This window comes from Pantherophis guttatus, chromosome 1 (genome assembly GCF_059756535.1).
Source record: "Pantherophis guttatus breed Tessera chromosome 1, ASM5975653v1, whole genome shotgun sequence".
Lineage (NCBI taxonomy): Eukaryota > Metazoa > Chordata > Lepidosauria > Squamata > Colubridae > Pantherophis > Pantherophis guttatus.
The window spans coordinates 119,399,719-119,414,612 of NC_142063.1; the positions used below are offsets into that span (position 1 = coordinate 119,399,719).

Sequence of the window (14,894 nt, forward strand, 5' to 3'; positions counted from 1 at the left end):
GACCCGACGACCAACTGGTCAGTGGGACATGCATGTGCATGTGCGGCGTAGCTGAACTGGGGTGAAGGCTTGCGTGCCCAGAGAGAGGGCGCTGTGTGTCACCTGTGGCACGCGTGCCATAGGTTTGCCATCATGGTGGTAGGGTCTTTTTTCCCCTTCAAAATACTCATTCCCCCCCCCCTCAAAATCTACTTGCATCTCTGCCAAGAAAAGATTTTGGAGAGACCATTTCCGGTTATCAGTCTTTGCTGAGATAGAAAGCTATCAAGCATGGGGGGGAAGGAAGGTTAAGAAACTGAGGAAATGTGTAAGAGCACAAGTCATTCCTTTGCCCAGAGCTGCTGCCATGAGAAGATTGACGTCAGACCAAAAACTTGCATCTTAGCCAAGCCTGGAGGATGACGATGCCAGCCGTGTATGTTAAGAGGTGGATATTCTGCCTATGTTATGGCTACATGACAGCAAGACCAAGCGTGTATCAGATGATGGCAGTTCAAGGCTGAAGTGAGGAGGAGGAGAAGGACATTTACAGTACGCCAGCCAGAAGCGCAATGGTTTTCAGGGTACCCGGGCAAAGATGTGTAAAGGTCCTGAAAAGTCTCTGTTCCCTTCAAGAGATAAAAACAAAACAAAACTAGATTCTAGACGTAGTGTGGTTAGACAAAAGGAGACTAAACTAAAAAGAGAGACAGATAAACAAAGATAAAGAATCTGTGGAAAAAGCTTGATCGGTCAACTCTGCTTGCAAGAAGGAAGAATTGGTGCACAATTTTGGATTTCTATCAGTTCAAAATTATCACTGGCCAATTCCTGAATGGAGACAGGTTAGGCCTCGGGGGGCATAATCTGTAATCTGAATGTCCTGCTAATCCTTCCTAGATGCACTCAAGATAAAAACTGGGAAGGGAGGTGGAGCATGTGGAAAAATGCTCGTCCCCCTTTCATCACAAGCTTTTTTTGGGGGGGGGGTCATCCTAACATTTAAACACAATCTCTAAAACTAAATCTTGGTTCAGATTAAGTCTTGCTTCTAAGCCGCATATTTTGGTACAAGCTTAAGCAGTGAAAAAAGGACAAGATCAAATAAAATTAAACAGGATTTCTTAGCCAATGGGGAACTGCAGATTGCTGAGAGTGAAGAGAAAAACTTCATAGTCCTCATCCCAAACTGATCATAGATAGGCTTGTTCCTTCTGGATTTTCAGTATTAGGGAAAGTGTTAGAAGTCAATGAAACCACCCTTTAATTAAAAAAAAAAGTTTTTAAAAATTCCCTTAAGTTTAAGTTCTTACAAATGGTTGTAGGTCATTCAAGTGGTCTTGTTTTTGTTTTATATTTTCCCTTTTGAGCTAGAAGATCTTTGGCAGGATAGCAGTGTTTACCTCGATAAACCTATGTTACAGATTTGTAACAAGGCTGCAATGAGGAAATAACATTGGATCCAGGTTACTTAGATTCTGAGCTGGTCACGAACAAATACAGTAAACAAAACAGTGAAGGATGAAGGAACATTGTTTAAAAATTTGCCATACTAAACATTTTTTTAAAGATAAGAAATCTGGTAGCAACTGTAGATAAAAAATTGTTAAGAGGAATCTGGATATTATCTTCAGCTACACCAAGACAATGTCCTTTATACCATACCAATGCTCAATCAAAGGAAGTAGCTTTTGGAAATTAAAACAAGTGGACATGCATAAACAGCTGAGATAGAAAGTAACCAATATATCAGACTTGAGCATTTTATGGCTCACGAGCCACATCCAGTCCACAGTCTGTCACAATCCAATAGCAGACTGCTTTGATGGGGGGGGGCGAGGTGTGGGCAACAGAGGGTGATGCATCGGTGGTAGTAGGTGGGACATCAGTGGTGGCCATCAGTGGTGATGGCCTTCCACCAAAGTTCTAGTTTTTCATATGGCCCCTCGGGAAAATTAATTGCCTCCCCCTGCAATATATGGTACTTGAAAAACTATTGCCTTGTACTTCATCTGCAATCTTGAGCATCTTCCTAGGTTCATTGTCTATCAAACAGAATAGAATAGAATAGAATAGAATAGAATAGAATAGAATAGAATAGAATAGAATAGAATAGAATAGAATAGAATAGAATAGAATAGAATAGAATAGAATAGAATAGAATAGAATTCTTTATTGGCCAAGTATGATTGGACACACAAGGAATTTGTTTTGGTGCATACGCTGGATGGATGTTCTGGTGTAGCAGAAATATTGCCCCAAAGGTGATTTGTTCAAACTCTTCCCTTTGACTTATACTCTCTATTGGGGAGTTCTCCTCAACTCTTCAGAACTGTTGGCTGATGACTTCTACTAACCCAATCAGCACAGCTACTGGCAATAGAGGGAATATGGTATAATTGAAAAATAGTACATAATGAGGAATACAGTTTGGGAGAGGTATGGTTAGAATGTTGAGGGAACATGTTGCATCCATCTGGTGGACAAGCGATTCTAAGCCATTTGCAAACATTGTGTGAGGACAAGAGGTCTCCCTGACTGTCTACTCTAGCACTCAATATCCAGAAATCCCATTTAACTATCCACATTTATAGAAGAGAATTTTATAAGCAGAAACGGAGTGCAGCAGATAGAAGCAGCTTTGGAGAGCCAAAGGAAAGTTTAACAGGCATGCTTAGTGGCGGTGATGGAGCACTCCCACTTTTTAAAAATAGTACCTTGTTTCTCCAAAAATAAGACATCCCCTGAAAATAAGTCTAATCAGGCTTTTGAGCGCATGTGCTAAAATAAGCCTTCCCAGAAAATAAGCCCTCCCCGAAAATATTTAAACACAGAGCTGGAAATCAGGTAAGACAGCAAGAGGAGCCCCATCTTGCTCCACATACCCCAAAATAATAAGACCTCTCTGAAAATAAGGCCAAGAGCTTATTTCAGGATTCAAAAAATATAAGACAGTGTAAATAAATATGAAATGCTGGATGTTCAGGCTTATTGTAGAGTTGGAAGGGTGTTAGAGATCATATAATCCAATTCTCTGTGAATGCAGGTCTTTGCATCTCTGACTGATGGCTGTCCAGCTCCTGAACATCCTTAGCAAAGAACAGCTCACTACTTCATATGGTTGTTTGTTTCAGTAACAGCTTGTGCAGTCAAGTTTAGTTTAGTTTTAGTTTTATTAAACTTTTATACCGCCCTTCTCCCGAAGGACTCAGGGCGGTGTACAGCCAAGATAAAAACCAATAATATAAAAGTTAAAAACAATTTAAAATTATTAAATAGTTTGGCCAATAATCTGAAATAAAAAATAAAATAACCCATCAAGAAGTTTCTCTTGACAACTGATCTGCTATTATATCTTACCTCAGCCTTCCCTTCTACTAGGGAAAAATAGCCACATCTTTTGACCATTCCTCACAGGTTGTCGTTTCCAGATCCCCTTAACCCCTTCATAGAAATCATTAATGAAAAGGATGAGTGGCACAGTGCTAGGGCAGAGCCTGGGTGCCCTCCATTTGATATTTCCCTTTAAATTGAACTGGAAGCAATAGATGTGCGCTCTGGACATTTGACAAAAAAAGGCCTTGTCTGTATTCTCTGTCTGGAGGTTCCTTGTAAACTCCCACAACTATCACTTTTATTTCTCCTTTTAGTCTTACTCAAACGTACTCTTTTTCTTGGAATTATTTTATCTACATAAAGCGCAACACCTCTACCTGGTCTGTTCCTTTTAAATTAGCCAAACGTGGGAATTGTGAGTTTTGTCTGCTATGTTTCAGTGATGCCTATCGTATCACATTTGTCTTATTGAGTTAAGATTTTTAGTTCCCCTGTTTATTTCCTACACTGTGCATAGTGGTAGAAATGCATTAGTGGCAGCACCTGGTCAACCTTATCTGCAGTTGGGAAGAGACGGACCTAGTTAGTATTTGAATGGGAGGCCAACAAGTTGAATTTAAGGTTGCAGGCTAGAATGGAAAGTAAAAACAAACCAGAGAAAAGGTAATGGCAAATCACTTCTGTACCGTTGCCAAGGAAGTTATCGCTCATGAAAGAGAGTTTACTTTTATGTGATAATACTTGAAAAATTCAAGTCTACTAGACTACACAATTTCCATCTATAGCTGGTTTTAAGAATTTTTTATATTTTGGGCAAAATGATAATTTTTTTAATATTTTGGACTGACAGTTAAGCAAGCTATTTGCTGTTTTTTAAAAAAACCCTAACAATAGCTCTCATTAACACAATAGCAACATGTTCTGCTAGATTTCAGCCTAGAGGTAATTGGAGCACACCATGAACAGGGTCATATGGACATCAAACTTCATTTCCCTCTGAAATCCAAGTCCTAATTTGAACATGAGGACAGGCCAACAATGACTACCGGATAATATGCATTTACTTTGCAGGAAATGATCTAGGAGGGACCACATCCTACATAGTAAAGTTAACTTATTGTGCTAGAAACTAGATTAATGACATTTATCTGCCCAGGAAGGAATATTTAGAAATAAAGAGATCACTTTGTTGACTAGAAGGCAAGACTAAAGGAAGGTAATTATATCTATGTTTGCATCTTAGTTGACCAAGGGTTGGCCTGCTCGGCAGACCAGCTGAAAGAAAGAAGTGGCCTTTGAAGAAAGCAAATATGGATATCCTTTTGATAAGACCTATAGCTTGCAACTATGGTCCAGGCAACAGGAGGTTCCTCACAGTTTTTTGAATGATTTCTCATTAAGATCAGTATGGTCAGAAAACTGCCTTTGAGAAAACAGTTTTATTACCAGTTCCAATCTTTCCCATACAATATATGGCTATGAGAGGATACATAATCTATTTTAGATCAAGCTAAATTTACTGAGGGCCTTGGCAAGGCTTAACAGGCCTTGCTTGTACCCATGACAGCCTAGTCTGAATTTGCTCCCAAACATGAAGACAGCTTCGATTATAATGAAATGGATGACAGTAAAGAGAACTGCTAGGTTAAAGAAATCAGGGAATAATTACAGAACATTCCCTATCTTTATTTCATATCTTAGAGTATCTACATAACTGTTAATTTATGCTCATCTCCCAAACCTCAATACCCCTCAGATTTGTTGGAGTAAAACTCTCGAGATTCACAGCCAGCATGGACAATTCTGGCTGGGAATCAGTGTTTTGGAAGGGTGATATGTACACTTGCCTAGGGGGAATTCCCAATGAATTTTATAGTCTGCAATGCATGTTGCACTAAGACTCAACTTCAGACAGTAATTTGCTCAAATAAGAATTCTCCTATCACATCTGAAGATCTTTGTCCTATAACAAATGGAGCCCTGCAACATCAGATAGAAATGGATGTTACGTTACTAATATTAAAAGGATAGGATGATGTCTCCATGATTATTACAATTTAGGTCCCAAAGCAACAGCAAGTTAGGAATGCACAACATATTTTTTTTGTGCATCTATGGCCCATTATTATTGTGGTAGGTTTCTTGGTCTCATGACTATCAAGTACTACCTGACCCATTTCTGTTTTTACAACAGAAATACCAGGTTTTTTTGTATGGAAACCATATGTTCTATTAGTTGCAATCCCTACCCACAAATTCCTACTCTGTTATCTTTGCCGTAATCAACAGTACCTTAGTTTATAAAATCTAATTCATTTAATTACACTTCCCTTACATGGTTCCTATCTGCCCACAGCCCATAACCCTATGCAGATGTATAAGAGAAGTAGCATCTCCTCATTCCACCTCCTGATTTCCAACCTGTACTTAAAAAGTGCTTTGTGACTAGATGTCAACTAGCATCAGCCAAATTAGATGGGAGGTGGAAGTTGTGAACCAGGACATAGCCAGCATCTCCCACTCTGGCCATGAAGATATCTCTAGAAACTCTGTAATAGATTTCGGGCAGAGTGTCTTAACGGTGCCTGATTGGCAATTTCTCTGAGTCACGTGAACACAATAAGGCTATGGCCACACATGGTCTGCAGTCTAGAAAGAGGCAGGTTTAGGACACTATTACCCAAGACAAAATCTCCCAATCTTCCTCTACCTCCATATAGTTTAACGGAAAGCCAACAACACTGGACAGTGGCTTGGGAAGGCTGAATCTGCATTTGGGGTTGGGAAAGGGGAACATATTGGGAAAGAGTGCCAGGTCCAGGGACTAAGTCCCTATGAGAATGCAATCTCTAAATCGGTCATTCCCCAAGGGTAGTCCGGACCCTTTCATTATCACACCAGGGCCTGCCAAGTGGTTACAGATATTTTCCCTGGCAAAACCCGCATTCCCATTTTTTAATATATTTTTAACTGATTAGGGCAGGCTTTGAAATTACAGCCTGGGCTGTGGCGGTGCGACTGTCAGATCTACCCACATTCCCGTGGGCAACCTCAGCACATGTTCCATTGAGGGAGGGCCTGCTTAATAAATCACTCTGTGGCCAGGAGAGTGCCGGGGGTGGGGAGGAAGGGAAGCAGGGGGCCCGAGTACTGGTTCGTGGCTCAGAAGGGTGGGACCCAAGACCCAGGATTGGTAGCATCCATGCCAAGACAGAGGGAGTGAACTGAAGGGATTGTGGGACCGTCGAGGCTTTGAAACAACAAGAGGCACTCAGCCTAAAGATTTCCTGGTTTCTTCTTAACTACTCTGGAACAATAAAGTGCCCTGGAACCATGGAGAAGACTCCTCCTCCTCCTCCTCCTCCTCTTCTTCCTCTTCCTCTTCCTCCTCCTCCTGTTCTAATGCTTCACCTTAACTAAATCCTGCTGAAATACCGTGTTTTTTTTTGCCAATGAAATAAGAAAAACCTTGAGCATAGGTAGAGAAACTGCAGCTCTATAGATGTTGTTGAATTATTCTATTTTATCTCTGGCTACAGATGAAGGTTGAGGGAAGATGTCCCTCTGCTCCCTTGGAGGGCTGCAAGTCCCCATCCCTGTGCTTGATGAAGAAGTCAGCAAGCAGGGACATTAATTTTATGAGGACAGCCTTCATACCCCCAGTGAAATGGAAGGATAGGCAAACACAGCACGATCTTACCATGCTCATGCCCACTCCATGAATCAACCTCCTGCAGTGGGCCATGGGTTGAAGCTAGCGATGGCAGGACTCTGTGTCGCAGACTCCAGGACCTCAATCCAGGGATGAAATCCAGCAGGTTCTGGAGAACCGGTAGCGGAAATTTTGAGCAGTTCGGAGAACCGGCAGCGGAAATTTTGAATAGTTTGGAGAACCGGCAAATACCACTTCTGGCTGGCCCCAGAGTGGGGTGGAAATGGAGATTTTGCAATATCCTTCCCCCAGGAGTGGGGTGGGAATGGGGATTTTGCAGTATCCTTCCCCTGCCACGCCCACCAAGCCACGCCCACCAAGCCACATCACACCCAAGTCACGCCCACAGAACCAGTAGTAAAAAAAATTGGATTTCACTACTGCCTCAATCCTTCCTAGATAACAGAGCAATAAATACTTAATCATCTCATCTATGTATTCGCATCTTAGGTGCCAAGGATAACCTATGCTAGTAAAGGGGCAGGCTTAAAGAAAGTTAAAGAAAGTTGAAGTGCTGGCAGGATCTGTTGCCAAAAAACGAAAATGGAAGGATGTACGAAAGAGGAGAACCAGCAACCTGATTAAACAACACCTTTGAAAAGAACAAACGTGATCCCTCAGGGGAATGGAGCCGATCTGGCTTTGCTCCGCGCTATGCTTATCCCAAGTGATCAGAAGGGAAAAGGCTCATCTCAGCTGCTTTCTGCCCGATCACGAGTCTTAGAGATTTGCCCAACAACAGGAAAACAGGTCTCAGCTTCCAGGTCATCCCAGGGACCCCACCAAAGAGGAAAGCCCCAGGAGGGTCAAGCAATGGGCTGAGGGGGGGATTGAGGGGTCATAAGCGGGGCAGCCAATGGGGCAAACAGGAAGAAGGCAGCCAGTGGAAGTGGTGTGAGTGTGTGTGTGAGTGTGTGTGTGACAGGCCAGCGTGGCCAAGTGCTGCACACAGTGTTTTCCTTTCTCCCCCATAGCCCCAAAGTTTGGAGAGTAAATGTCAGGCACATAAAGGCCAGCTCTGTGGAACGGGGAATGCAGGGTTGCTGTCCCTGTGTAACTGCCGCATAATGCATAATCAAGGCAGTCTTTCCCCACTAAGGCACCCACCTAACAACTGACGGTCTATGCTCACTCGGAGACCACAGCAGCCCTGCCCGCTGCTCAATAACCTTTTCTTTCCTCTTCGGCCTGCTGTTTTCCCCGGTTTGGGCTACAATCCTTTCTCACAGCTCTCCGTTAGGAAGAAAGGGGGTGCGGGGGAAACGACATTGTGAAGGCCCCTTGTGGAATCTTCCCCACCCTCAGATTCCCTCCCCCTCCCTTCCCGCAGTGCCCTTTTTGCCTGTTTACAAGAGCGGTGGAAGCTTTCTTCGTTCTTCTGGAGCAGAGCCAAAGGAAAGGTGATGGAGTTACAGGCGCTTGGGAGAAAGGAGACCAAGGATAAGAGAACAGACCTGTAGTTTGGACCAAGGCCCAAAGCTTAGATGAATGAGTTAAGTTCCTTCTTCTGCCACATTAGTCCTGTGCAACTCCAGGTGAGCATCGAACAGCAGGAAGCGTGTTGAATAATGCTCTGATATTATTTTGTTCTTATTTTCAGTCCTGATGTCAAATTTGTATCCATTTATTCTTTTACACAAAGTTTGTTCGGTTTGCCGTATGTACAATCCAGAAGGCTAATGCTAGTAGATGATGACACCAAGCATATAAAGGAGCCTCTAATTTTGTGTGTGAAATTGTGGGGCCTTGTGATGGTACTATTGGTATAAATCTTGCGGCAAAACAGATACCTGAGTTCGTTGCAGGATTACGTTCCCATCATTGTTCTGGTATTGCTTTAGAAAATTTGCTTCAAGCTGGGTACCACACAGCCAAAAGATTTACAAAATGCTTGCAATATTTGCACTTCAATAATCCATAAGCCCTCAATAATACATTTTCTATAATCATCTGGAAAGAATCCGTCCAGTAGACCAAATGAACCTGCTTTTGTGACTACAAAGATCCAGTAGTTCTCACTGTGTACTTTAATCTGCCACTTTTCTGTCAATTTAAATAACAGTTCTGTGATGTCTGAACCATGAAACTATTAAGTGAAAATATGGTATAAGGCAGTGATGGCTGCTAACCTTTTTGCCATCGCGTGCCAGGAGGGGGCGAGGAGGGGGTCATGTGCATGCATGCCCACACCCATTATTCTATGCACCCCACCCCCACATATGCATGCATGACCCCCCGCTCCCCCCCCGCTCCTGGCACACGATGGCACATTGGGCCCGGTATGCCTGTTTTTCTCTCTCCCCAGGCTCCAGAGCCTTTCTAGGAGCTTGGGGAGGGTGAAAACGGCCTTTCCACCCCCCCAGAGGCCAGAAACAGCCCGTTTGCCAACTTCCAATGGGGCGGAGCTGAGCTCGCATGCCCACCGATATGGCTACGCATGCCACCTGTGGCATGCGTGCCATAGGTTCGCCATCACAGTATAAGGCAATCGTGATTTGGGACTATGCCTTGATAAGAATGCAAGGAACTGTATTTTTAAACAATTAAGTTAATGTTGATGACAAAGTGACTCTTTCCCTCATAACCCCAAAGTATAAAAATATCAGAAATTTGAAAGATGGTTCCACTGGAAATCTAACAATGATCCAAAGTTCTGAAGCCTGAACTTTCTCTCAGTCTTACTGTCACAATTTTATATCTATTTTTTTCTTATTTTTGATTTGTAAATTTGTAATATTTAGATCAATTAGAATTAGAGTACACCAAGCACTATTAAGAAGGAAAAAGGAAAAAAAATGTTAACTTTAAAGCCATTTTTTGTTTGCAGCCAGCCATCTTATTTCTGACACCTATGTATTTTATATTTCCTTGAGACAATTATAATAATTTTTGCCAGTCATAATGGGCCACATTCCATTCTTCTATAGAACTATTGGAAAGGCAGAGATGGAGGCTGCTTGTGTTCTGCAAATTTTTCCTGAAACTGGGTAATGTTCATTCCATCCTTCTAAATATTTCACTTTGAATTAGAATACTAGTTTTCTAAAGTATCTCCTTATTGTCTCTTATGATGCCAGAAATCAGACCTTTACACTAAGGAGTTGATTATGAGCATATTGACAGATCAGACAGCAATTTGAGTGGGGTCAGAAATACTTCTGTTGTTAGGCCTTCCAATATCTGTCCATTTCATTAGCAGCAAGGGAGCTTATGGTGCTGGAATGATGAGACTTTGCTTCCAAGTCCAATTCAAGGTGTTGAAGTCCAATTCAAGGTGTCCCCTTTAAAAGCCTTTCATGGCATGGGGCCACGCTACTGAGGAACTCTCTCGCCCCAATGGGACTGGTCTGCCCCACTCACTCTGGCAGAAGGGGCATGTTGAAGACCCATTATTCAAATAACTTTGGCTGCTGGGGTCCTGGAGAAGAGTCTTTTCTGATGTAGCCCCCGCCTGCCAGAACATTGTGCTACTGGAGGTGAGATATGCCCCCATCCTCTTAATTTTCTGAAAGGGCGACAAAACCTGGCTCTGCCAGTTGGCTTGAGGTCTTGATGGTTATTCCACCTAGAGGACTAAGAAAGAAGATCCCACTCCATTTCGCTCCTGCATTGGTTCCTAGTTTTATCTAATCTCAATGCTTTTATATTTTTGTTTTTATTCTGTTGTAAGCCACCTAGAGTTGCTTGATAGTAAGATGGGCAGCATATAAATTTAATTAATTAATTTGTAAAAAGCTGGATCAAGAGAACCTTCAAATTTAAATGGGGTCACTTCCAAATACACATACAAGCAATCTTTATTCCAGCTGTTCATTATTACTATTATTCTCTGAAACAGCAAAGCCCGAACAGCCACCATAGAAAGGGACTGTGAGGCAACAGGGCCCAGGGGTCAGCAACCCGCGGCTCTGGAGCCGCATGTGGCTCTTTCATCCCTCTGCTGCGGCTCCCTATTGCTGGTTGGCTCCACAATTGATAGGGCTTTCGGTTAGGACAGGTAGAGGAAAAAGGATGCCGCGCTAGGAGGAGACTCTATGGTGGGGGAACCGGACTTCCAGTCAGCAGAGAAAAAAGGATGCCATACAAGGAGGAGACTCTATGGTGGGGGAACCAGACTTCCGGTCGGCTCCAGAATAGAAAGGGGGCTTCCGGTTAGGACCTTTGTGGCTCTTTGAGTGTTTAAGGTTGCCGACCCCTGCGGGACTAAATTCATCTCTTCCTAAATTCAGCTGCTGCCTAGGTTTGTGGACATCTCCATTTTAAGCTGTTTTTGTAAATCTAGCTCTCTAAAGCACAGGACTTCAAATCATGATGCTTTGTCACACAGATCAATACATCCTGAAATAATCTGATTCCCAGCAAGGATCTCTTTTGTTAGTGCTTGCCATCATTCTATCCATTTCATACTGATTAAGTAAGTGCAAGTACAATTGCTCAAAACAGGAAGGCTAAATGTTGCTATGTTGGATTGGTCCTTACTAATGTTTGCTATATTGGCACTCTATCAAATGAAATATCTCTGGGTATTGATGGGGCATGCTTTGAGGATGCTAATCATGAGAGAAAGAATCTGTAGAATTCAAAGTTTTTAAAAAAACTTTTGTGATAGTTGGGGGGAGATTATGCCATCAAGTTCATGCTGACTCTTAGCAACCATATAGATTTTCCCCATCATGATCTGTCCTCAAATTAACATTTTAGGTTACTCTATGGGACATTCACTGCTGCTGATATTGAGTCCATCTAGCTCACCGCTGGTCATCCTCTTCTCTTTCCTTCAATCTTTCCCAGCATTATAGACTTCCCAAGAAAACTAAATGTTTATATGTGTTCAAAATATAGTATTTTGAGCCTTATATGAGAACTCTGGATTCAATTGTTTTATGATACATTGGTTTGTTTTCCTAGCTCATCATGATATTCTCAGGAATCTTCTCCGATAGCAAAGGTCACAAGTGTCATTATTCCTTCTATCCTGCTTTTCAAAGTTCAACTTTTGCTTCCATTGATTATAACAAAGAAAATCACAATCTGCATGATACTGATTGTTCTAAGAATAGGTATGTCACACATTTGATTACCTATTCAAAGGACTTCATCATTATTCTACCAAGCGCTAGTCTCTAGCATATTATTTTGACTTCTGGATCCTTACTGTTGATGGTTGATCTTAAAAGGAAGAATCTATTTCTTTACCTTCAATTTTACTTCTGGTTGTTGTATCTGTTGTCCTTAATTTGGTCTTTATATTTTAGATTAATCCCATGTTTTTTCACTGTGCACCTTAATTTGAACTTGTAGATCATTTGCATTTTCAGCTAATAGAGCACTGACATCAGCATAGCACAAGCTACAACGTTTTTTCTTCCACTTTAAAAACCACTCTTGTTCCCTAATCCAATCTCTCTCGATATATATATTCAGTGTATAGCTTGAATAACTAAGAAGAGAGTATACATACTGGGAGATAAGTCTGTTTTGCCATGTTCCATTCAGACTGTGGTTTCCTGTCCTGTGCCTAGGTTTTGCATGAGGACAGTTACATGTTCTGTGATTCCCATTTTCCTATGGACCTTCCACAGCTTGACATGGTAAACACAGCCAAAGTAATGTTGACTACAATGAAGGGCCTATTGATTTCCTTTTGGTATTATTGGCTTTCTGAATTATTTAGTTTGTCTCAGAAATAATGCCTCATGTTCCTCAGCCTTTTCTCTCTGAATATCTGGCACTTCACTTTTGGTATAGGGCTCTAATCTGCAATGGATGATGCTAAACAATATTTTGCTAGCAGGTGAGATTAAGGATATTGTGCAAATGGTTTGCACACTTTGTTAAGTCTTCTTTCTTTGGCTTTGGGATGTAGATTGACCCTTCCAGTCTGTTGGCCATTGTATGTTCTCCAGATTTTCTGGCAGATGGGAAGTGGAGAAAAATTGTTTTTTTAAAAAAATCCAGCCTTAACGATTTCAGAAGCCTTGCTAGTTATGCCACGTTGAAATATACAACCTAATTTTTGGTACTTTGGTGGGCAATTTTATCATGGAACCTTCTATACCTTCTGGATATATCCTCAGTATCCCAATTCATTAATTATTGCCCGATAATCCATCTCAGCTGTAAAGGAGGGGGAAAAAATGCTTATCTCCTATCAGGGATTTTCTTCTGTCATTTACAACATACCATAATTTCACTTGTCCTTTACTTTGATCCTGCTTTTTATTAGATGGGCTTCACAAGACAAAAAAAACCCCACCTTTTCTTTCACTATTTTTTTTTCTTAATGGACAAAACTCATAACTTCAGGCTTAAAATACAATGACAGTATTCTAGTTCATATATATCTGGATGAATGAAATTCAGATTCAGATGAAATTATCTTTTTTGTTTTCAACACAAAACAATATGCACATATCAGCATCCGGGTATCTCACCATTAATGCCTTATTTTTGAAGGCAAATGAGTTAGCTGATTTTTATTTTTATCTTATTTTGTTTACTTCCATGCTGTATGTGCACCTTGTTTCTCACTTGCCTTCCCTATCATTTCTACTCAATGTTCTGTTGTCTGTTCAAGAACAAAACACATTTATTGCACACAGACAGCCAAATTTAACTATATCCAGGTATCAGTGGGGAGATTCCTACCTCTAACTCTATTAAGCATCTACATGTTGATGTAGAGAATATGTAACCAAGTAATCGGACTGGTAAAAACTATGTCAATTTTTATCAGTTAAACCTTGTTGAACCAAGCTAAGGGGTTTATATTGAAGTGAAGCAGTAAATTCACTGGATTCTAACTCTGAGAAGTTAACAATTCTTTTTTTGACTCTTCTTTTAGAGCATGATAGGCTCCAGATTTATGGATGGAGTCTTGTGTTTTCTCAGTTCCTACTGAAAATCACAGTGACCTGATCTGCCCTCCCAACTCTATGAGATAACAAATGGAAGCAAATCTTAATTGTAGAACATCTCTTTTGCGCCCAGAATATTTCTGCTTCCGTTTTTGGCAGCTCCTCATTCATAAGATGTCCTTACAGACCCAATCACAAAAATAAAACAAAACAAAAAAACCTGTACTGCTTATGGTTCAGCACAACACAGATTCTTACGTTCATATGGAAATATACACATGCTAACGCAGCCAGGCTACTGTGAAGTACTAGAGAGAGGCCCAAAGTACATTACTTGTAACAAACTGATAGCAGGGTGGAGGATTGTAGTCTTGCTCTTCACCCCTAAAGAAAGAGCCATTCATGCACAGTACTATGCTATGCAGAAGCCTACAAAGCCATTAAAAATGGAGGGGAGTGCATATACACGGTGGGGAAGACAGAGAGTGGGTTATTCTGTGCTGGATAAGGAGAGAAAGCAAAAGGTAAATAAGTGCCTGGTGAGGACGCAGTGGAAAGAAAATACACTGCAGAGCAATCTGTCCCGTCTGAGCTAGGAGAGACACCTTTGATCCTGCTACCCACCATGAGTCACTTTGGAAACCACACAGTGTTAACAGGAGCCAAAGGCAGCTCCCAGCAGCACAGAGAGAAGAGCACCAGAGCAACTCTCTCATACTTCTCCAGGAACAGTACAGGAAAGACAGTTATTAGCAACTCCAACCCTTGGGAATTCCCATCCACTATATTGACAGTTGCCAGAGAATGAAAAGAGTTATTATTGATCACTGCTTCCAAAGGCAGGGTTCTGTGACGTCATACTGACTATGCCAGCTATACCCACCATAATTAGATATGGCTTTAATCTCATTTGTTTTTCTACTGCCCAATCTAGGATTTTCCCCAGAAGTTGCAAATGCAAATTAGTTATCACTCCAAAGGCATTTAAGACTCCTTTATATATGATGCAA

General features: G+C 41.5%; 1 protein-coding gene and 1 long non-coding RNA gene across 3 annotated transcripts in view; one reads left to right on the forward strand and one right to left on the reverse strand.

Moving 5' to 3' along the window:
- The window catches only part of NHEJ1 (non-homologous end joining factor 1), a 97,806-nt gene that overhangs the window by 12,360 nt on the left and 70,552 nt on the right, over window positions 1–14,894 (reverse strand). The gene's annotated exons all lie outside the window — the stretch shown is intronic.
- LOC117675258 (uncharacterized) lies at window positions 8,521–11,436 on the forward strand. Its single transcript, XR_004594164.2, has 3 exons — window positions 8,521–8,562; window positions 9,955–10,014; window positions 11,355–11,436. It is a non-coding gene; the product is annotated as an uncharacterized LOC117675258 (long non-coding RNA).